We start from the raw sequence: 24,029 nt of genomic DNA on the forward strand, positions 1-24,029 counted from the left end.
GCCGTGTCTTGAAGAGGTGGCTGGATACAAGGTCATTCGGTGCACAGTTGTCTGTACTTTGGGCACTCCCGCGTTTGTGGCTGTTCACCAGGGCTTTATTTGGATTGTTGCTTCACCTCGCAGGAAAGCGATGGCGTTTGAGGAAAGAAGGGCAGCGTTGTTGATGCTTAACGTGTCGCCATAACGCCATGATTTGTTTAGACTTGCACACCGTGTAACGCAACTTGGCATGGGTGTTTCCGGGTTTCCGGGAAGAAGCGGGCGGGTGCCTAGAGAAGGGCAAAGCATGTGAGAGGTGTTAGCTACCTCTCTTTGTTTATAATGTACAAACCCCGTTTCCATATGAGTTGGGAAATTGTGTTAGATGTAAATATATATGGAATACAATGATTTGCAAATAATTTTCAACCCATATTCAGTTGAATATGCTACAAAGACAACATATTTGATGTTCAAACTCATAAAAAAATGTTTTTTTTGCAAATAATCATTATCTTTAGAATTTGATGCCAGCAACACGTGACAAAGAAGTTGGGAAAGGTGGCAATAAATACTGATAAAGTTGAGGAATGCTCATCAAACACTTATTTGGAACATCCCACAGGTGAACAGGCAAATTGGGAACAGGTGGGTGCCATGATTGGGTATAAAAGTAGATTCCATGAAATGCCCAGTCATTCACAAACAAGGATGGGGCGAGGGTCACCACTTTGTCAACAAATGCGTGAGCAAATTGTTGACCAGTTTAAGAAAAACCTCTCTCAACCAGCTATTGCAAGGAATTTAGGGATTTCACCATTTACGGTCCGTAATATCATCAAAGGGTTCAGAGAATCTGGAGAAATCACTGCACGTAAGCAGCTAAGCCCGTGACCTTTCGATCCCTCCGGCTGTACTGCATCAACAAGCGACATCAGTGTGTAAAGGATATCACCACATGGGCTCAGGAACACTTCAGAAACCCACTGTCAGTAACTACAGTTGGTCGCTACATCTGTAAGTGCAAGTTAAAACTCTCCTATGCAAGGCGAAAACCGTTTATCAACAACACCCAGAAACGCCGTCGGCTTCGCTGGGCCTGACCTCATCTAAGATGGACTGATACAAAGTGGAAAAGTGTTCTGTGGTCTGACGAGTCCACATTTCAAATTGTTTTTGGAAACTGTGGACGTCGTGTCCTCCGGACCAAAGAGGAAAAGAACCATCCGGATTGTTATAGGCGCAAAATTGAAAAGCCAGCATCTGTGATGGTATGGGGGTGTATTAGTGCCCAAGACATGGGTAACTTACACATCTGTGAAGGCACCATTAATGCTGAAAGGTACATACAGCTTTTGGAGCAACATATGTTGCCATCCAAGCAACGTTACCATGGACGCCCCTGCTTATTTCAGCAAGACAATGCCAAGCCACGTGTTACATCAACGTGGCTTCATAGTAAAAGAGTGCGGGTACTAGACTGGCCTGCCTGTAGTCCAGACCTGTCTCCCATTGAAAATTTGTGGCGCATTATGAAGCCTAAAATACCACAACGGAGACCCCCGGACTGTTGAACAACTTAAGCTGTACATCAAGCAAGAATGGGAAAGAATTCCACCTGTAAAGATTAAAGAATGTGTCTCCTTAGTTTACTGAGTGTTGTTCAAAGGAAAGGCGATTATTTACGATTTGCACAACGTGCCAACTTCACTGGTTTTGGGTTTTGTATATTAACAATCTTTGTTTAGTTTCAAAAACAATACATTTGATTTTATGCGCTGATGACACCAACATACTTAGTCCTGGTAACAACCTAGAAACATCGATAGATACAGTAAAAAAAATAACTATTATTGTTAAAGAAGTAGTTTGATACAAATAAGTTTATAACTCTCAATTTAAACAAAACTAAATGTATAATGTTTGGAAATTGTGCCATTGATGTATGTAGAGAATTAATTATAAATGACACTGAGATAGAAAGAGTGAATTAAATAACAAATTCTTGAAGTACTTTTACAAAATAAACTCAGTTGGAAGCCCCGTATAAACTATATCAAAGCTATGTACCGTATTTTTCGGACAATAAGTCGCAGTTTTTTTCATAGTTTGGCCGGGCTCCAGTGCGATTTATATGTTTTTTTCCTTCTTTATTATGCATTTTCGGCAGGTGCGACTTATACTCCGGTGCGACTTATACTCCGAAAAATACGGTAAATCTTTTGCAATAATATCTCATGTCAAAGAACTTTTTAATGAGGAAAACCAATATATTTTATACTGTTCCCTGTTTCTCCCTTACATGACCTGTGGCCTTGAAGTGTGGGAAAACGCTTATAAAACTAATCTTAGTCCGATTAGTATCATTCAAAAAAGAGTGATCCGCATGGTGACTAAAGTGGCTTACAGGGCACATACAAATGAGCTTTTCACTATAATAAAAGCACTAAAATAGAAGGATTTGGTCAACTGCAAGACAGCACAATTGATGTATAACTTATAAAATAGCAAGTTACCAGTGTATATTCAGGGATTGTTTCAAAAACGAGATTGTGTTTATAATTTCTGAATGAAAGAAATGTTTAAAAAAAAACATAAGTTAAAACGAGTGCAAAGCAGCATTATGTGTCTTTTGTTGTGATTCTTGGACCAAGAGTTAAGGCTGTAAAACTTTCAATTCAATTTAAAAATATTTAGAAGAAATTAATTATAAAAAAATATGTTGAGATGCTAAGGATGTGAAATGAACATGTTGGAACTTTTTCATATTTTATTTTATTTTATTTTTTGATTAATGGTTAGTTTTTATTAATTTTTTGTTTTTCTATTTGTGTTTTGTAAATACACTGGGATAGGTGTAATAAGCCTCAGCTTCTGCCTATTTTATTTCAGACTATATGTACAGTCATGGTCAAAAGTTTACATACACTTGTAAAGAACGTAATGTCATGGCTGTCTTGAGTTTCCAATAATATCTCCAACTCTTATTTTTTTGTGATAGAGTGATTGGAGCACATACTTGTTGGTCACAAAAAACATTCATGAAGTTTGGTTCTTTTATGAATTTATTATGGGTCAAAAGTATACATACAGCAATGTTAATATTTGCTTACATGTCCCCTGGCAAGTTTCACTGCAATAAGGCGCTTTTGGTAGCCATCCACAAGCTTCTGGCAATTTGTGTTTCATCTAACATCACATGGACAAAGATAAGACCTTCTGGAGCAGGGGAGTCAAACAAAAATACAGAGTGGGCCAAAATTTAAAACTGAACAAAGCCGCGGGCCAAGGTTGAACAATTGAACCTTTTAATAGGGACCCAAACAAGTTTTGCATTAAATATTGAACAAGCAAGGCTTATATAACTTTATAGTGACATGCAAAATCGAGTTTCAAATAATAATAATAATAATTAAAAAATATCAATGGCATATCAAATACAATTTAAATAAAAATGTAATGCCTCTTTTCTATTTGTAGCCTTCTGAGGTAAATATCAACATTAACTTTTTCCACAGGCTAATGAATTTGAAAATAAAAAAACAATGAATAAACCAACCATTCAGGACTTTAAACTGCTCAGTTTGCAACACACTGATCTAATCTGATGTGCCCAAGCCAGATACCTGCCATCTTTTCTTGGATGCTAGTTCATTAATGTCGGGGCTCAGGCTTTCAGCTGAGGCAACCTTCATTATCGAACAAAGTTGTTCATCAGTCATTATACCTCGTAGTCCACCCGGACCACAGTCTTGGGGGCGTGCTTTAAAAGCACTGCGTTTATCGTCCTCCACGAGCTGTCGTCACGTCTGCTTTTCATCCATTCTAGCAACGTGCCGGACCAATCACAAAATATGTGCGACTTCAGCACGCACACACGTGAATGCATGCATACTTGTCCAACAGCGATACAGGTCACACTGAGGGTGGCCGTATAAACAACTTTAACACTGTTAGAAATGTGCGCCACACTGTGAATCCACACCAAACAAGAATGACAAACACATTTCGGGAGAACATCCGCACCGTAACACGACATAAACACAACAGAACAAATACCCAGAACCCCATGCAGCCCTAACTCTTCCGGGCAGCAATATACACCACTGCTACCACCAAACCCCCCACCCCCCTCCGTGCGTCGGTTGAGGTGGGCGGGGTTTGGTGGTAGCGACGGTGTATATTGCAGCCCGGAAGAGTTAGGGCTGAATGGGATTCTGGGTATTTGTTCTGTTGGGTTTATGTTGTGTTACGGTGCGGATGTTCTCCAGAAATGTGTTTGTCATTCTTGTTTGGTGTGGATTCACAGTGTGGCGTATATTTCTAACAGTGTTAAAGTTATTTATACGGGCACCGTCAGTGTAACCTGTATCGCTGTTGGCCAAGTATGCATGGCATTCACGTGTGTGTGCGTGCTGAAGCCGCACATATTATGTGACTGGGCCAGCATTTGGGAGGGGCACTGAAATTTGAGAGTCTCCCAGGAGGGTTGGCAAGTATGAGAATTAGCGGTGAATGCGGTGCAACCGTGGGACCGCCGCTGAATATAATCGGCGGGCCAGCTCTAGTGTTAATTTGATATCGCCTCAAGGGCCAAGTGAAATTACACGGCGGGCCAAATTTGGCCCGCGGGCCAGAGTTTGACACCCATGTTCTGGAGGAAAGTTCTGTGGTCAGATGAAACAAAAATGTTGCTTTTTGGCCACAATACCAAGAAATATGTTGGGAGGAGAAAAGGAGAGGCCTTTAATCCCAGGAACATCATCCTAACGTCAAGCATGGTGGTGGTAGTATTATGCTCTGGGCCTGTTTTGGTGCTTTACAGAGAGTAAATGGGACAATGAAAAAGGAGGATTACCTTCAAATTCTTCAGGACAACCTAAAATCATCACCCCGGAGGTTGGGTCTTGGGCGCAGTTGGGTGTTCCAACAGGACATTGACCCCAAACACACGTCAAAAGTGGTAAAGGAATGGCTAAATCAGGCTAGAATTAAGGTTTTAGAATGGCCTTCCCAGAGTCCTGACTTAAACATGTGGACAATGCTGAAGAAACAAGTCCATGTCAGAAAACCAACAAATTTAGCTGAGCTGCACCAATTTTGTCAAGAGAAGTGTTCAAAAATTCAACCAGAAGCTTGTGGATGGCTACCAAAAGCGCCTTATTGCAGTGAAACTTGCCAAGGGGCATGTAAGCAAATATTAACATTGCTGTATGTATACTTTTGACCCAGCAGATTTGCTCACATTTTCAGTAGACCCATAATAAATACATAAAAGAACCAACTTCATGAATGTTTTTTGTGACCAACAAGTATGTGCTCCAATCACTCTATCCCAAATAAATAAGAGTTGTAAAAATGGTTGGAAACTCAAGACAGCCATGACATTATGTTCTGTATGTAAACTTTTGACCACGACTGTATATTGAAGAATGTCTGCTCTTTAGCCGTCAAAATGTTTAAAAATGTCTGGAAATAAAATGAAACTTGAACTTATGAATTCATAATAATACATGACTAATGATAAACAGCGTTTGAGCCTTTTAAACGAAACACACTGCTTTTACTGAGCTCAACAGAGTAGCAGTTAAGATGGATAACTATTAGTATTATATCTTCCTTTGTGACATAGGACAATGCATATTAATGAACATATAAGATGTAAATGTGACAGATTGTAGCCAAAGGCTAATTTCCATCCGTAGTCCCCGGCAGGTTGATGGTATATACAACACGGATGTGGACGTGGATTAGTGGATTATGTCAGGTTTAGGGACCTCAAAAGTATACAGATTTAATGTTTTGCTCATCAAACTCTCCAACAGTACTTGCATTATATAAAGACATTCATCATTAATGTGTAGTTTTCTTTTCTTACTAGCTTGTAATGAACAAAGACACGATGAGGCATATAATAGTATAACATCTGTTATCTTCTGTTGCATCATTCCATTGAAGAATACTTGCCTTTCCACTAACTCACCAATGCCTCCTGGTGGCGAAATGGAGATATGGATGTTCATCACATGACATACAATGAAGGCTCTTGCATACAAATACACACATGAAAAATAACATAGACAATACTTTAATGTAACCACACGTGTCATATACCAGCGCTGTCAAGCAATTAAAAATGAGCGATTAATTAATTATAATTAATCTAGTTAATCTCTTTTGAATCTCACCTAAAAATGCTGAGAAAAGCCCTCAACTTGAGGTATTTTTATTTAAATTCATGACATTATTGTGGCAGAGCAAAATATTGGATGTATATTGTATTGTGTGTATAATTAAATACATATATACATACCGTATTTTTCGGACTTGTGTGGTGTTCGTGTCTGAAAAGAAAGAAAAATGATACAATTAATTAATTTTTCAAACTGAGACTCACTCACTTTGGCTCATTTTCTGTGAAGAACATCTATCAGAATACATATTTAATGACCACACACCATACACACCCCCTACACATTTCTATTACATATAAGATGTCCGAGTCCACAGGACCTGGGGCTAATAGAAGTGTGGAAATTGATGTTCTGTGTACCACACACACACCCACACACACACAAAAACAAACACACTCACACAGCAGGCCTAGACAGGAGGAGGACAGAGCGTAGGTACACAGAACATCAGAGGGTCAAATGTGCGAGAAAATGAGAGCAGACAGTGTTGACAAACAATGTTGCAACCTTGTGTGGGAACCGCAGGTGCAGAAACACAAAAGAAGAATCCCTGTGGGATGCACAAACTGGCAGATACATTTTCCGGGCAACGTTCATATTGTTGTTACTCAGCCAGCGTTTGTGGGTCTGATGGACCCGTTGAATTTTGTGGCTTTTAATGCCTCACAATCAAACACTTTTATGTTAAAATACTGAACTTATAATAATATTATCTGCCGTTTTGTTTCACAATATTATGCAAAACCAACTTTATAGAATAGACCCGCTCATCGGCAGTGCGCCTTATAATCCGGTGGACCCTATGGTCCAGAAAATACGGTGTGTGTATATATATATATATATATATATATATATATATATATATATAACTAATGCTTCATTAAGTCATTTATTGTTTCTACCAGACTTAAACAGATGCAGTCTTAACCATTTACTGAAAAAACATATGGTCCATATTAAAGTTAAAGTTAAAGTACCAATGATTGTCACACACACACACACACACTCGGTGAAATTTGTTCTCTGCATTTGACCCATCCCCTTGTTCACCCCCTGGGAGGTGAGGGGAGCAGTGAGCAGCAGCGGTGGCTGCGCCCGGGAATCATTTTTGGTGATTTAACCCCCAATTCCAAACCTTGATGCTGAGTGCCAAGCAGGGAAGAATGCTGGTATGAGCTTTTAAACATAACCCGTTAACTGCTGCCAATCAAATGGTGAATAAGATACTCTTTAGGGTTCATATGTTTGTAAATCTGACTGTGATGAAGTCAGTGCCTCACCAGCCATCAACCTCACCGCACGTCACTGGTAAAAACCCCGTTTCCATATGAGTTGGGAAATTGTGTTAGATGTAAATATAAACGGAATACAATGATTTGCAAATCATTTTCAACCCATATTCAATTGAATGCACTACAAAGACAAGATATTTGATGTTCAAACTCATAAACTTTATTTTTTTTTGCAAATAATAATTAACTTAGAATTTCATTGCTGCAACACGTGCCAAAGTAGTTGGGAAAGGGCATGTTCACCACTGTGTTACATGGCCTTTCCTTTTAACAACACTCAGTAAATGTTTGGGAACTGAGGAGACACATTTTTTAAGCTTCTCAGGTGGAATTCTTTCCCATTCTTGCTTGATGTACAGCTTAAGTTGGGGTCTTCGTTGTGGTATTTTAGGCTTCATAATGTGCCACACATTTTCAATGAGAGACAGGTCTGGACTACAGGCAGACCAGTTTAGTACCCGCTCTCTTTTACTATGAAGCCACGTTGATGTAACACGTGGCTTGGCATTGTCTTGCTGAAATAAGCAGGGGCGTCCATGGTAACGTTGCTTGGATGGCAACATATGTTGCTCCAAAACCTGTATGTACCTTTCAGCATTAATGGCGCCTTCACAGATGTGTAAGTTACCCAAGTCTTGGGCACTGTAGTTACTGACAGTGGGTTTCTGAAGTGTTCCTGAGCCCATGTGGTGATATCCTTTACACACTGATGTTGCTTGTTGATACAGTACACCCTGAGGGATTGAAGGTCACGGGCTTAGCTGCTTACGTGCAGTGATTTCTCCAGATTCTCTGAACCCTTTGATAATATTACAGAATGTAGATGGTGAAATCCCTAAATTCCTTGCAATAGCTGGTTGAGAAAGGTATTTCTTAAACTGTTCAACAATTTGCTCACGCATTTGTTGACAAAGTGGTGGCCCTCGCCCCATCCGGGAATCATTTTTGGTGATTTAACCCCCAAATTCCAACCCTTGATGCTGAGTGCCAAGCAGAGAGGTAATGGGTACCATTTTTATAGTCTTTGGTATGACTCGGCCGGGGTTTGAACTCACGACCTACCGATGGAGATACAAAAGGAAGTATTCACGTTGAGCTGTTCTTTGAACTGCTTTTCTTCTGCTTCAGATAATATATCATAAATATAACAGACCCATCAATCACAGTGCTGTGGGTTACAATAGAACATCAAAAATATTATTGTTCAATACTACAAAATAAAGTGATGATGAAATGAGTTTTTTTTTGTGTAGGCTACTGAAGACATATGCTGACCTTATTTATGTGTATTATTTTTTCTTTGGGGAGACCAAGTACTGTACTATAGACTCTGAGTCATAGATATGGTGATAAAACACTGCCTATATGCAAAGTTAAAGGGGAACTGCACTTTTTCACAATCATTTTGACGACAGATTGTTTTTTAATGCATTCTAACTTGTCAATAAAAGTCCGCTTACAATGGCGGCATTGGGAGGTCCTCCATCTTGCCCTTAAAACCCAATAAATAACCATTCAAAAACAATAATGCTCCATTCACATTTTATGAGCTGAGTATTAACAAATATTAGTGATATTGTTATTATAAGCGCTAACGCAGACAAACTATTTATAGGGACGCCGTGATTACCAGCATGAGTGCCTATGTTTACTTCATCGAGTGGTCAGGTGCTTCCTTTGCTCGTGATGTTTATTGTAGACTGCAAATCATGCCTCTTCCCTGGATAGTACAAACCCCGTTTCCATATGAGTTGGGGAATTGTGTTAGATGTAAATATAAACGGAATACAATGATTTGCAAATCATTTTCAACCCACATTCAGTTGAATATGCTACAAAGTCAACATATTTGATGTTCAAACTGATAAACTTTTTTTTTTTGCAAATAATCATTAACTTTAGAATTTGATGCCAGCAACACGTGACTAAGAAGTTGGGAAAGGTGGCAATAAATACTGATAAAGTTGAGGAATGCTCATCAAACACTTATTTGGAACATCCCACAGGTGAACAGGCAAATTGGGAACAGGTGGGTGCCATGATTGGGTATAAAAGTAGATTCCATGAAATGCTCAGTCATTCACAAACAAGGATGGGGCGAGGGTCACTAATTTGCGTGAGCAAATTGTTGAACAGTTTAAGAAAAACCTTGCTCAACCAGCTATTGCAAGGAATTTAGGTATTTCACCATCTACGGTCCGTAATATCATCAAAGGGTTCAGAGAATCTGGAGAAATCACTGCACGTAAGCAGCTAAGCCCGTGACCTTCGATCCCTCAGGCTGTACTGCATCAACAAGCGACATCAGTGTGTAAAGGATATCCCCACATGTGCTCAGGAACACTTCAGAAACCCACTGTCTGTAACTACAGTTGGTCGCTACATCTGTAAGTGCAAGTTAAAACTCTACTATGCAAGGCGAAAACCGTTTATCAACAACACCCAGAAACGCCGTCGGCTTCGCTGGGCCTGAGCTCATCTAAGATGGACTGATACAAAGTGGAAAAGTGTTCTGTGGTCTGACGAGTCCACATTTCAAATTGTTTTTGGAAACTGTGGACGTCGTGTCCTCCGGACCAAAGAGGAAAAGAACCATCCGGATTGTTGTAGGCGCAAAGTTGAAAAGCCAGCATCTATGATGGTATGGGGGTGTATTAGACATGGGTAACTTACACATCTGTGAAGGCGCCATTAATGCTGAAAGGTACATACAGGTTTTGGAGCAACATATGTTGCCATCCAAGCAACGTTACCATGGACGCCCATGCTTATTTCAGCAAGACAATGCCAAGACACGTGTTACATCAACGTGGCTTCATAGTAAAAGAGTGCGGGTACTAGACTGGCCTGCCTGTAGTCCAGACCTGTCTCCCATTGAAAATGTGTGGCACATTATGAAGCGGAGACCCCGGACTGTTGAACAACTTAAGCTGTACATCAAGCAAGAATGGGAAAGAATTCCACCTAAGAAGCTTAAAAAATGTGTCTCCTCAGGTCCCAAACATTTACTGAGTGTTGTTAAAAGGAAAGGCCATGTAACACAGTGGTGAACATGCCCTTTCCCAACTACTTTGGCACATGTTGCAGCCATGAAATTCTAAGTTAATTATTATTTGCAAAAAAAAAATAAAGTTTATGAGTTTGAACATCAAATATCTTGTCTTTGTAGTGCATTCAATTGAATATGGGTTGAAAAGGATTTGCAAATCATTGTATTCCGTTTATATATACATCTAACACAATTTCCCAACTCATATGGAAACGGGGTTTGTAGAATGATGATGGTATAATCCGACAACTTGGTACACTTTGCCAGGAAATTTAGACCCGGAAATGGCGGAAAATGACACGCCAAGACGCTTGGTTTCTTTGCTAGGATTATAAGTAATTTTTCATCTTAATGGGAATATATGAACATATTGAACATCCTAGCAGTTGGCAACCTAATAACAGCACACCTTGTATGGTTTTTTTTTAATCAGTGTTGTTGGGGTAAAAAAGGAAACGTTGTGATGCGTTTTTTAAATTAATGTGACGAGTACTCCTTAAATGATCGTATAGTATGTAAATATTATTACTACTTTACATACATCATGTATATAAAACCTTAATGGAGGTGTTTGGGTGTTTTTAAGGGCTTTATAGGCAGAATGGAGTGGCTCCTATTGGCTCCATTGTAAGTAGACTTATGATCGCATTTATTTACTATTTACAATGCATTAAAAAAACTTGTCTTGCATATATTCAATTGAATAGACTGCAAAGACAAGATATTTAATGTTTGAACTAAGAAACATAATTTCTTTTGCAAATATTCATTCACTTAGAATTTAATGGCAGCAAAACGTTGCAAAAAAGTTGGCACAGGGGTATTTTTGCCACTGTGTTACATGGCCTTTCCTTTTAACAACACTCAGTAAACGTTTGGGAACTGAGGAGACCAATTTTTGAAGCTTTTCAGGTGGAATTCTTTCCCATTCTTGCTTGATGTACAGCTTAAGTTGTTCAACAGTCCGGGGGTCTCCGTTATTGTATTTTAGGCTTCATATTGCGCCACACATTTTCAATGGGAGACAGGTCTGGACTACAGGCAGGCCAGTCTAGTACCCGCACTCTTTTACTACAAAGCCACGCTGATGTAACACGTGGCTTGGCATTGTCTTGCTGAAATAAGCAGGGGCGTCCATGATAACGTTGCTTGGATGGCAACATTTGTTGCTCCAAAACCTGTATGTACCTTTCAGCATTAATGGTGCCTTCACAGATGTGTAAGTTACCCATGCCTTGGGCACTAATACACCCCCATACCATCACAGATGCTGGCTTTTGAACTTTGCGCCTATAAAAAGCCTTGATTGGGTCTTTTTCTCTTTGTTCCAGTGGACACGACGTCCACAGTTTCCAAGAAAAATTTGAAATGTGGACTCGTCATACCACAGAACAGGTTTTCGGAAGTGTTCCTGAGCCCATGTGATGATATCCTTTACACCTGATGTCGCTTTTTGATGCAGTACCGCCTGAGGGATCGAAGGTCACAGGTTTAGCCGCATACATGCAGTGATTTCTCCAGATTCTCTGAACCTTTTGATGATATTACGGACGGTAGATGGTGAAATCCCTAAATTCCTTGCAATAGCTCGTTGAGAGATGTTGTTCTTAAACTGTTTGACAATTTGCTCATGCATTTGTTGACAAAGTGGTGACCCTCGCCCCATCCTTGTTTATGAATGACTGAGCATTTCATGGAAGCTGCTTTTTTACCCAATCATGGCACCCACCTGTTCCCAATTAGCCTGTTCACCTGTGGGATGTTCCAAATAAGTGTTTGATGAGCATTCCTCAACTTTCTCAGTCTTTTTTGCCACTTGTGCCAGCTTTTTTGAAACATGTTGCAGGCATCAAATTCCAAATGAGCTAATATGTTCAAAAAATAAAGTTTTCCAGTTCGAACGTTAAATATCTTGTCTTTGCAGTCTATTCAATTGAATATAGGTTGAAAAGGATTTGCAAATCATTGTATTCTGTTATTGTTTACTATTTACGCAACATGCCAACTTCACTGTTGCTGTCACTGTTCATAGGCAAAATTCCTAAAAAGGTGCAGTTCCCTTTTAAAGCCCCAGTTAAGAACTCTTTCAGTTTTGGTTGATTTTGGCGGTGGCAGTGTACTAAAGCGTTAGTGTTTTGCCTGAAGGAAGACCACATTTCCCGTGAGGACTAGCGCATATAAACTGATAATACCACAAGGATTCAGTATGACTGATCTTTCCACAGCAGGAACAGACATATTTTACTCCAACATTACATTTGCGGTTTGCAGTTTTTTCTTTATACAGTATTCTTGAGTTTGTTGCGCGTGGCTGGTGGTGTCAGTGTGGAACTAACAAGCTGCTTATTTCTACCACACAAATTTCCAATAGCTAACATTAGAATTATCATTTTGATTAGAGCATCAAAAGTCACCCACTAGTTTAGCAGGAACAGAGCCAAGGCAGCATCGACCGAAAATCTCTCCTCACGCCAGCGAGTGAAAGACGGGCAATGTTGATCCTGACTGTTCTTTTATCCAGGTCGCCTCCCTTTTTCTTGTTTTTGTCTCCTCAGACAAAACTTTGTTTCTTTGGTTGTTTTGGAGCTTCTGTCATGACGATGGTTCACATCAATTTCCGTCTTGTTACCGAATAGGTAAAGGGGAGTCACATATGCATACTTGCCAACCCTCCCGGATTTTCCGGGAGACTCCCGAAATTCAGCGCCTCTCCCGAAAACCTCCCGGGACAAATTTTCTCCCGAAATTCAGGCGGAGCTGGAGGCCACGCTTCCTCCAGCTCCATGCGGACCTGAGTCCGCTTTCCCACAATATAAAGAACGTCTACAGTAAAGCTGTCCGTCTGCCGTAAACAGCAATGTTGTGACACTCTTAAACAGGACAATACTGCCATCTAGTGCATTTGATGAAAGCACTTTTGTGCGTGCCACACAGCAATGCATCATCAGAGAGGGTGTTCAGCATGGTTAGAAAGATAGTGACAGAGAATAGAACAAGGATGGACAATTCAACCCTTAACTCAACAATGAGTAGATGAGTGTTATGTGTGTGTATATGTGTAAATAAATGAACACTGAAATTCAAGTATTTATTTTATTTATATATATATGTGTATATATATATATATATATATATATATATATATATATATCTATATATATATATATCCATCCATCCATCCATCCATTTTCTACCGCTTATTCCCTTCGGGGTCGCGGGGATATATATATATATATATATATATATATGTATGTGTGGGGAAAAAAATCACAAGACTATTTCATCTCTACAGGCCTGTTTCATGAGGGGGGGTACCCTCAATCATCAGGAGATTTTAATGGGAGCATTCGCATACCATGGTTTATATAGGGCACAGAGTGGGTGGGTACAGGCTGGCCTAGGGGCGTGGTGATTGGCTCATGTGTTACCTAGGAGGTGTTTCCGTCTATGGCGGCATGTTGTTACAATTTCGCTGCGCTTGTTGAGGGATGACAGGTCTGGACGGTAAATAATAAACAGTTTCTCTTTCAAGCATAGGTTGCATCTTTTATTATCACTATTGTAAGGTGTGCTGGATGCAAGAATTTGCCATGTTATTGAATATTCAACATTATTGTCTTTGAGGTCCCAAATGTGTTTGCTGAGTTCTGTGGTATTTCGCAGGTTTTTGTTCCTGAAAGAAGCCTTGTGATTGTTCCATCTGGTTTTGAATTCACCCTCGGTTAATCCTACATATGTGTCGGATGTGTTAATGTCCTTGCGTATTACCTTAGATTGGTAGACAACTGATGTTTGTAAGCACCCCCCGTTGAGGGGGCAATCAGGTTTCTTTCGACAGTTACATGCTTTGTTGGTTTTGGAGTCGCTCTGACTGGGGGTCGACGGCTCATTTGCAATTGTTTTGTTGTGGTTTGAGATGATTTGTCGTATATTGTTCATGCAGCTGTAGCTCAATTTAATGTTGTTCTTGTTGAATACTTTTCTTAGGTTGTTGTCTTTGGGAAAGTGTTTGTCAATCAGATTGAGGAATTTGTGTCCAATGTTCGTTGAGACGTTTTTGCTGTATGGGGGGTTGTACCAGATGATGTCGTTTCGTTTTCTGTTCTTTTTTGGCTGGTTTCCTGGCGTGGGTTCATAGGTGAGGGTGAAATTGTATCCGCTTTCATCAAGGGCTTTTTGGTACGGGGGGGTTGCTTGGTCAAATTCAGCTTTGCTAGATGACAGCATCGATAGCCTTTTATTGATTCCGGTAGGTATTCTTTTCGTGGTGGTGGGTGGGTGGTTGCTGTCATGGTGCACGTATTGGAGTGTTGTGTTGGGTTTCGTGAATGGTTGGTAGCTGTTATTTCTCAGGTTGAAAGTGACGTCAAGGAAGTTGACGGTTTGCTTGTTGGCTTCAATCGTGATCCGTAGGCCGTTCTCTTTGAAAATTTGGCATATGCGCTTCTTGGTATTCTCGCTGCTCCTTGGCGAGGCGCGACACACTGCCAGTCCGTCATCACGGTAAATACCAAGGTTCAGATTGAGGCTAGCGAGCTGGGAGAGGAGGAAACTCCCAACGAGTTCACACGTTTCTGCTCCGTCAAAACTTCCCATAGTGACGTCAAATGTTGCATTGTTCTTTTTTTGCCATGGTGTACTGTTGTGGATGAGAATGGAGTTTTTTGCGTGGATGATGATGTTTCTTTCGTTGCCTGTGATTGAGTCGTAGTCTGAGGCGAAGTCTAGTGCTTGAGTCAGTAGGTCTTGCGTGATGGAAGGGTAAAATTCCTCGATATCAAAGGAGATAAAGTTGTGCTGTTGTTTGTCTTGGATGTTGTTGAACCATTTGATTACTGCTGCTGTATTTCTCCATTGGTTGAGTGGTGTTTTGTCCTTGATTTTTGTGTTGACTCTGTCCAGGATTATTTTGCTGATTTTTCCTATTTCAGATTTAGTTGGGTTTATTAGTCGGCATGTTGGGTTATTTGCGAAGTTGGGTTTGTGGTCCTTCAATGTGATGAAGGCTTCCTTGTTGGCTGTGGCGTCCACCCTGTCCTCAATGTCCAGTTCAGCCGCGATCCTTTTATTTTCCAGGTGGATGTTCTGTAAGGTGTTGGGTTGCGCTTTTTTGTTTGATTTGGTGATGCTTCTGTCCAGTAATGTGTGGTGTTCTGGTATGTCCATTCTGTAGAAGTTTGTGATTTTATCGGCAGCTATGATGAGGTTGTTTACTTTCTTGATGCGCTCCTTGTCATTTTTCAGCTTGGTGAGGAGTGGGTTGCGGATTGGCTTGAATTTGACTGATTGTATCATTTTGAGCATGTCGTTCTCAAAATCCTTTAGTTCCTCAACTGTGGGTGGGTTCTTGGTAGATTTGAATCCGTAAGTTTCCTTTTGCATTCCTTTTGTTTCAGGGTGGAGGAAAAAATGTGCTTTCCACCGCATCCTTCTTAGGAAGTGTTCCGTCTTTTCTATGAGCCTTAGCTTGTAATCATTCTGCGCAGGTATGGGAATGTTCTTCGTGGAGTAGTCGATGTTGAATTTTTCCATTTCTGATCGTCGTACAGTGCTCAACAAATGTCAATTTGGAGTGGAGTATATGTCTTAATAAGGTTATCCAAAAAATAGTGCTCGATACCGTAGTAGAGCGCAATATATGTATGTGTGGGGAAAAAAATCACAAGACTATTTCATCTCTACAGGCCTGTTTCATGAGGGGGGGTACCCTCAATCATCAGGAGATTTTAATGGGAGCATTCGCATACCATGGTTTATATAGGGCACAGAGTGGGTGGGTACAGGCTGGCCTAGGGGCGTGGTGATTGGCTCATGTGTTACCTAGGAGGTGTTTCCGTCTATGGCGGCATGTTGTTACAATTTCGCTGCGCTTGTTGAGGGATGACAGGTCTGGACGGTAAATAATAAACAGTTTCTCTTTCAAGCATAGGTTGCATCTTTTATTACCACTATTGTAAGGTGTGCTGGATGCAAGAATTTGCCATGTTATTGAATATTCAACATTATTGTCTTTGAGGTCCCAAATGTGTTTGCTGAGTTCTGTGGTATTTCGCAGGTTTTTGTTCCTGAAAGAAGCCTTGTGATTGTTCCATCTGGTTTTGAATTCACCCTCGGTTAATCCTACATATGTGTCGGATGTGTTAATGTCCTTGCGTATTACCTTAGATTGGTAGACAACTGATGTTTGTAAGCACCCCCCGTTGAGGGGGCAATCAGGTTTCTTTCGACAGTTACATGCTTTCTTGGTTTTGGAGTCGCTCTGACTGGGGGTCGACGGCTCATTTGCAATTGTTTTGTTGTGGTTTGAGATGATTTGTCGTATATTGTTCATGCAGCTGTAGCTCAATTTAATGTTGTTCTTGTTGAATACTTTTCTTAGGTTGTTGTCTTTGGGAAAGTGTTTGTCAATCAGATTGAGGAATTTGTGTCCAATGTTCGTTGAGACGTTTTTGCTGTATGGGGGGTTGTACCAGATGATGTCGTTTCGTTTTCTGTTCTTTTTTGGCTGGTTTCCTGGCGTGGGTTCATAGGTGAGGGTGAAATTGTATCCGCTTTCATCAAGGGCTTTTTGGTACGGGGGGGTTCATATATATATATATATATATATATATATATATATATATATATATATATGAAATACTTGACTTGGTGAATTCTAGCTGTAAATATACTCCTCCCCTCTTAACCACGCCCCCAACCACGCCCTGCCCCAACCACGCCCCCCGCACCCACCTCCAGAAATTGGAGGTCTCAAGGTTGGCAAGTATGCACGTATGCCGCAAACCAAGTCAGCACATTGGTCGTTTTTTTTGTCTGAAATCAGAAATAAACTGAAAGACTACAAGACTTCAGTACTCTTGCTTGTTATTATATGATTAATGCAATCGCTAATGTTATTAATGCTCCTCGCCATCTGAGTACCGGTCGTAAAAATAAACAGAGACTTGACATTTTTGCGCATGTTGGAACACACACTGTACGCTCTCACAACCAAGATGTCCCATATAATCAGTGTTGGGTTAGTTACTGAAAACCAGTAACTAGTTACAGTTACTAGTTACTTTATTTCAAAAGTAACTCAGTTACTAACTCAGTTACTTACACCAAAAAGTAATGCATTACTGTGAAAAGTAACTGTTTAGTTACTTCTTTTTTTCTTCTTTTTTTTTTAAAGGTCCCATTAATGTCCTTTTAGCCTTCATTTCAGTACTGTTATTGCACTGGAGAATAATACAATCTGTTGATCAACTTGACATGCATTTTTATTTTCCTTTTAACATAATTAATGAAAAACAGTGCAACATAAAAAGGCATTCCTTCTTTCTTTAAACTTGGACCAATGACCATTAATAAAAAACAAGTTAAAGTGCAACATAAGAAGGCACATCATCTTCCTTGAAACATAGGTAGTGAAATAAAGCCTGACATCTGGAGTGATGCTGCTGTCTTCCACACTTGGAGCCATGGATTGTAGAATCCTTGTTTTCAGTGGCAGGATCATTGACACAGAAGATGACGTTTCAGTGCTCAGTAGAGATGTAACACTTTTGAGGGGTTTAAGCACCTGGAGGACCTCATCTGCCACTCTCACATCATCATCAGACAGGGTGACATTTGCCTTCAGGGTGTTGTGGGTCAATGCAGAGTATATAGCTGCCTGCTGCTCCAACATATCATAAGTGGAGTTCCACCTTGTTGGGACATCATGTATGAGCTTATGAGTAGGCAGCTTTAGCATTTTTTGCTTTGTCTTAAGCACATGTGCAGCTGTTGTGCTTGGGTGGAAGTAGGAAACCTCCTTCCTGATCCTCCCAAGGAGGCGCTCCATCTTATTGACTGAGATTCCCTTCTGTGATGCCAAATTCACTACATGTGCAAAGCACCTATCTGTGGTCCCAGTCCTGCCTCATTCACTGTAATTATTTGATTTTTGGCATTATCACGGGTGACTGGGATATCTTTATCTTCCATTCCTCCACTGCTTGTGTCAGTACCTGCGCAAGGTGACTCTCGTAGAGGGGGCGTGTCTTCTCATCTCCCAGTCTGCTGTGATGAAGTGAGCGCTTATAGTTTCCTGGACGTCCACCCGTCTGTCATGAGCGCAACAGATGATGCTCGGGATAGTTCATCCACAACTTTTTTCTTCTCCTGCTCATAAAGATCTGGCACAATCTGATCGCTGAAGTGGGTGCGCGAGGGGATGTCGTAACGTGGCTCAAGCACGTTCAGCATGTGTTTAAAACCCTCGTTTTGCACAACCGAGTCTGCACCTATAAACACACCGATTCAATGGCGCGGGGCGTTCAAGCTCCTCCGTTACTCCGCTCGCCATGACCACGCTGTGTGGACTGAACGTGCCAACAACTTTTTTTTTGTTTGTTTCATATATCAAACCGCGGATCACGTGTGTGCCTCCCCTCCCCACACCCACACCCAGACACACACATAGACCGCGCCTCTGTTTCTAGCCAATACTACATCAAAAGTAACGTAAAATAACGCAATAACGCATCATGTAGTAACGGTCCCATTTTTATAGTCTTTGGTATGAACTCACGACTTTCCAGCCTCAGGGCGGACACGCTAACCACAAGGCCAATGAGCAGGTCAAATATAGGTCATATACAGTAATGTATTATTCTAACCTTCCTCTTTTGTAACACGGTTAGTGAATGAAGCATATTTTTGTAGTTATTTCCCATATTTTTACAGAATAACTCAAATATGGTAACACTAGCGAGCAGTAGAGCAGTGTTTTTCAACCTTTTTCGAGCCTAGGCACATTTTTTGCGCTGAAAAAATCCAGAGGCACACCACCAGCAGAAATCATAAACTCAGTTGACAGTAAAAAGTCATTGTCGCAATTGTTGGATATGAATTTAAACCATAACCAACCATGCATCACCATAGCTCTTGTCTCAAAGTAGATGTACTGTCACCACCTGTCACATCACCCCCTGACTTATTTTGAGGTTTTTGCTGTTTTCCTGTGTGCAGTGTTTTAGTTCTTGTCTTGCGCTCCTATTTTGGTGGCTTTTTCTCTTTTTTTGGTATTTTCCTGTAGCAGTTTCATGTCTTATATTTCCCGCGTCTACTTTGTTTTAGCAATCAAGAATATTTCAGTTGTTTTTGTCCTTCTTTGTGGGGACATTGGTGATAGTCGTGTCATGTTAGGATGTACATTGTGGACGCCGTCTTTGCTCCACAGTAAGTCTTTGCTGTCGTCCAGCATTCTGTTTTTGTTTACTTTGTAGCCAGTTCAGTTTTACTTTCGTTCTGCATAGCCTTCCCTAAGCTTCAATGCCTTTGCTTAGCGGCACTCACCTTTTGTTTATTTTTGGTTTAAGCATAAGAGACCTTTTTACCTGCCTTTACAAAGCAATTAGCTACCGGCTGCCACCTACTGATATGGAAGAGTATTACACGGTTACTCTGCCGAGCTCTGGACAGCACCGACACTCAACAACAACACATCATTTGCAGACTATAATTACTGGTTTGCAAAAAATGTTTTTAACCCAAATATATGAAATTAGATACCAGACTGTATCTCACGGCACACTAGTGTGCCGCGGCACAGTGGTTGAAAAACACTGCAGTAGAGAATATGGATTGTTTTTTTTGTCCAGAACGTAGTGAACTTTGTTCATTATTGAAGTATTTCTTGCCTTCTCATGTTTTATATTTTTATAAGAGATTTCCACTTCATTTTATCATCTTTTGTTACACTTAGAAATGTCATTTTTTTGTCTACATCTTCTATTTGTACTTGTGTTTGACTTTCTCTTCTACTGTTACCGAAGAGCAATTACTTTAGTTTTACTGAGATTTCAGAAACCATCTCTTTAATGTATTTATTTCTTCTGTTAATATTTGTATTAGCTTCTGGGTGTTCTCTCCTGAACAAAACACAGTCGATTTGTCAGCAAACACGATCAACTTTTAGTCCTTTGTTACTTTACCAATGTCATTTATATAAAGATTGAACATTTTTGGTTCCCAGGATTGATCCCTGCGGTATGCCATAAGATATATTTAGTTCTGTAGATGTTTGTTCTCCTAGCTTCACCTATTGCTTCCTGTTGGTTTAGTAGCTTCTTATCCAGTTCAAGACCAACCCTCTGATGCCATACAGTTCTAATTTGTTAATTAAGATATTATGGTTAATAATTAGAGATGTCCGTTATCGGCCGATAAATGCTTTAAAATGCAATATCGGAAATTATCGGTATCTTTTTTTTATTGTATTTTTTTATTATTAAATAAACATAAAAACACACTTACAATTAGTGCACCAACCCAAAAAACTCCCTCCCCCATTTACACTCATTCACACAAAAGGGTTGTTTCTTTCTGTTATTAATATTCTGGTAGGTTCCTACATTATATATCAATATATATCAATACAGTCTGCAAGGGATACAGTCCGTAAGCACACATGATTGTGCGTGCGCTGGTCCACTAATAGTACTAACTAGACATGTCCGATAATATCGGCCTGTAAATATTGTTGTGAAAAATTAGTTGGAATTTCACAAGAAAAACTTAAAATTTTCGCATTATTATAATAAAAGTCATAATTTTACTCAACGCAAGTCAAAATGTTACAAGAAAAACTGAACATTTGTGCGATATTATGATTAAAGTTGGAATTTTACTCAATAACAGTCGCAATTTTACAAGAAAAGCTTAACATTTTGGCAATTTTATGAAGAGTCGTAATTTTACCCGACAAAAGTCACAATTTTATAAGAAAATTTGAAAAATGTTGGCAATATTATAATAATAATAATAATTGGAATTTCACTTGGCAAAATTATCACAAAGGTCATAATTTTACTCACAAAATTTCACTATTTTACAAGAACACCAAAAAAATTGGCAATATTGTGATAAAAGTCTGAATTTTATATGACAAATGTCACCATTTTACATGAAAAAGTAACAATTTTGTTTGCAAAATAGTAACATATTGGCTCTTAACTAGTCATTATTAAGTAGTTATTAATGCCTTATTCAGCATGGCCTTATTATAACCCTAACCCTCTAACCCTGACCCTAACCCTCTAACCCTGGCCCTAACCAAAAAACTCTAAATTAAGTCTTTGTTACTTAGAATATGTTCCCCATACTAAAGTGTTACCAAAAACATATAACTTTGTCTTGAATTTGAAAAAAAAATAATAATAATTATTATTTTTCACTAAAGAAGGGTTCGGTGAATGCACATATGAAACTGGTGGGGTTCGGTACCTCCAACAAGGTTAAGAACCACTGAATTAAATCAACATAAAAAACACAAGATACACTTACAATTAGTGCACCAACCCAAAAAACCTCCCTCCCCCATTTACACTCATTCACACAAAAGGGTTGTTTGTTTATGTTATTAATATTCTGGTTCCTACATTATATATCAATATATATCAATACAGTCTGCAAGGGATACAGTCCGTAAGCACACATGATTGTGCGTGCTGCTGGTCCAATAATAGTCCTAACCTTTAACAGTTAATTTTACTCATTTTCATTAATTACTAGTTTCTATGTAACTGTTTTTATATTGTTTTACTTTCTTTTTTAGTCAAGAAAATGTTTTTAATTTATTTGTCTTATTTTATTATTTTTAAAAAAGACCTTATCTTCACCATACCTGGTTGTCCAAATTAGGCATAATAATGTGTTCATTCCACGACTGTATATATCGGTATCGGTTGATATCGGTATCGGTAATTAAGAGTTGGACAATATCGGAATATCGGATATCGGTAAAAAGCCATTATCGGACATCCCTATTAATAATAATGATCCATGAATAGTGTTGCTGCCCTCTGTTTACCATCTATTGCATTGGTAATCTCTTCCGTTATTTGGAATAACGTTGAAATGTTGGCTCTGTGTCCGAATTGGCGTGTTCCACTTTTCTTAATGGATTTGTCCAATCTGTGGTTAAGCAATTTTCAATAATTTTAGAAAATTGTGGAAGTAAGGAAACAGGTCTATAATTTGTATACTGGTGTTGGCCTCCAGTCTTATAAATCTGTACAACTTTTTTTATTTGGGGAATTTGCCCGTTCGAAACGATAGATTGCTGATAAACGTTAACGGTTCTGAGAATTACTTTTTTGTGTCGTTTCCATATTAAACCCGTTACAATCAGTTGAGGTCTTGGATTTACATTTAATCATCATTTTTGGTACTCTCACTCACATAGTGAAGTGAAGTGAATTACATTTATATAGCGCTTTTTCTCAAGTGACTCAAAGCGCTTTACATAGTGAAACCCAATATCTAAGTTACATTTAAACCAGTGTGGGTGGCACTGACTGGGAGCAGGTGGGTAAAGTGTCTTGCCCAAGGACACAACAGCAGTGACTCGGATGGCGGAAGCGGGGATCGAACCTGCAACCCTCAAGTTGCTGACACGGCCGCTCTACCAACCGAACTATACCGCCCCGATACTATATACATAGACATTCACACTGTAGATATGTCACAAAATGAATGCATTAGTGCAGGGGTCCCCAAACTACGGCCCGGATCCGGCCTGCCAGCGTCCAAAATCCGGCCCACCGGAAGTCCCAAGTTTAAAAAAAAATATCCACCCATCCATTTTCTAACGCTTGTCCCTTTCGGGGTCGCGGGGGGTGCTGGAGCCTATCTCAGCTGCATTCGGGGGATATATATATATATTTTTTATTTATTTATCATTTATAAAAATCTGTCTTTTCTAATCCATTTTGTACCGCTTGTTACTCTCGGTATCTCCTAGCCGCTCAGGCAAATCATGTTGTCTAGAAATGCATTTTTCCATCGATAACGTGACATCAAGTGCACACTCTTTCAGTCAATTAGTGCACAAGGAATATATATATATATATATTTATATATATATATATATATATATATATATATATATATATATATATATATATATATATATATATATATATATATATATATTAGGGTTGTACGGTATACTGGTATTGGTATAGTACTGCGATACTAATGAAACATATTCGGTACTATACCGCCTCTAAAAAGTACCAGTCTGTTTTCGTTTTAGTTTTTTTTTAAATATATATATTTTGTTTATAAACTCAGGAAATATGTCCCTGGACACATGAGGACTTTGAATAGGATCAATGTATGATCCTGTAACTACTTGGTATCGGATCGATACCTAAATTTGTGGTATCACCCAAAACTAATGTAAAGTATCCAAACAACAGAGGAATAAGTGATTCATGCATTTTAACAGAAGTGTAGATAGAACATGTTGAAACTGAAAATAACCAGATATTAACAGTAAATGAGCAAGTGGATTAATAATCCATTTTTACAGTTTGTCCCTCATAATTTTGACAAAATAGAATGAGAAATAACACAATATGTTACTGCATATGTCATCAGAAAATCAGGAGCCTTTGTTTGCTTACTTACTACTCAAAGACAAGTTGTCTAGTATGTTGACTATTTTATTTAAGGACTAAATTGCAATAAGAAATGTATGTT

General features: G+C 39.4%; 1 protein-coding gene across 3 annotated transcripts in view; it reads left to right on the forward strand.

The window, feature by feature from the left end:
* Nucleotides 1–24,029, forward strand: part of afap1 (actin filament associated protein 1) — a 243,923-nt gene that overhangs the window by 123,861 nt on the left and 96,033 nt on the right. The window lies entirely within an intron of this gene.

Source organism: Nerophis lumbriciformis, linkage group LG05 (genome assembly GCF_033978685.3).
Source record: "Nerophis lumbriciformis linkage group LG05, RoL_Nlum_v2.1, whole genome shotgun sequence".
NCBI lineage: Eukaryota > Metazoa > Chordata > Actinopteri > Syngnathiformes > Syngnathidae > Nerophis > Nerophis lumbriciformis.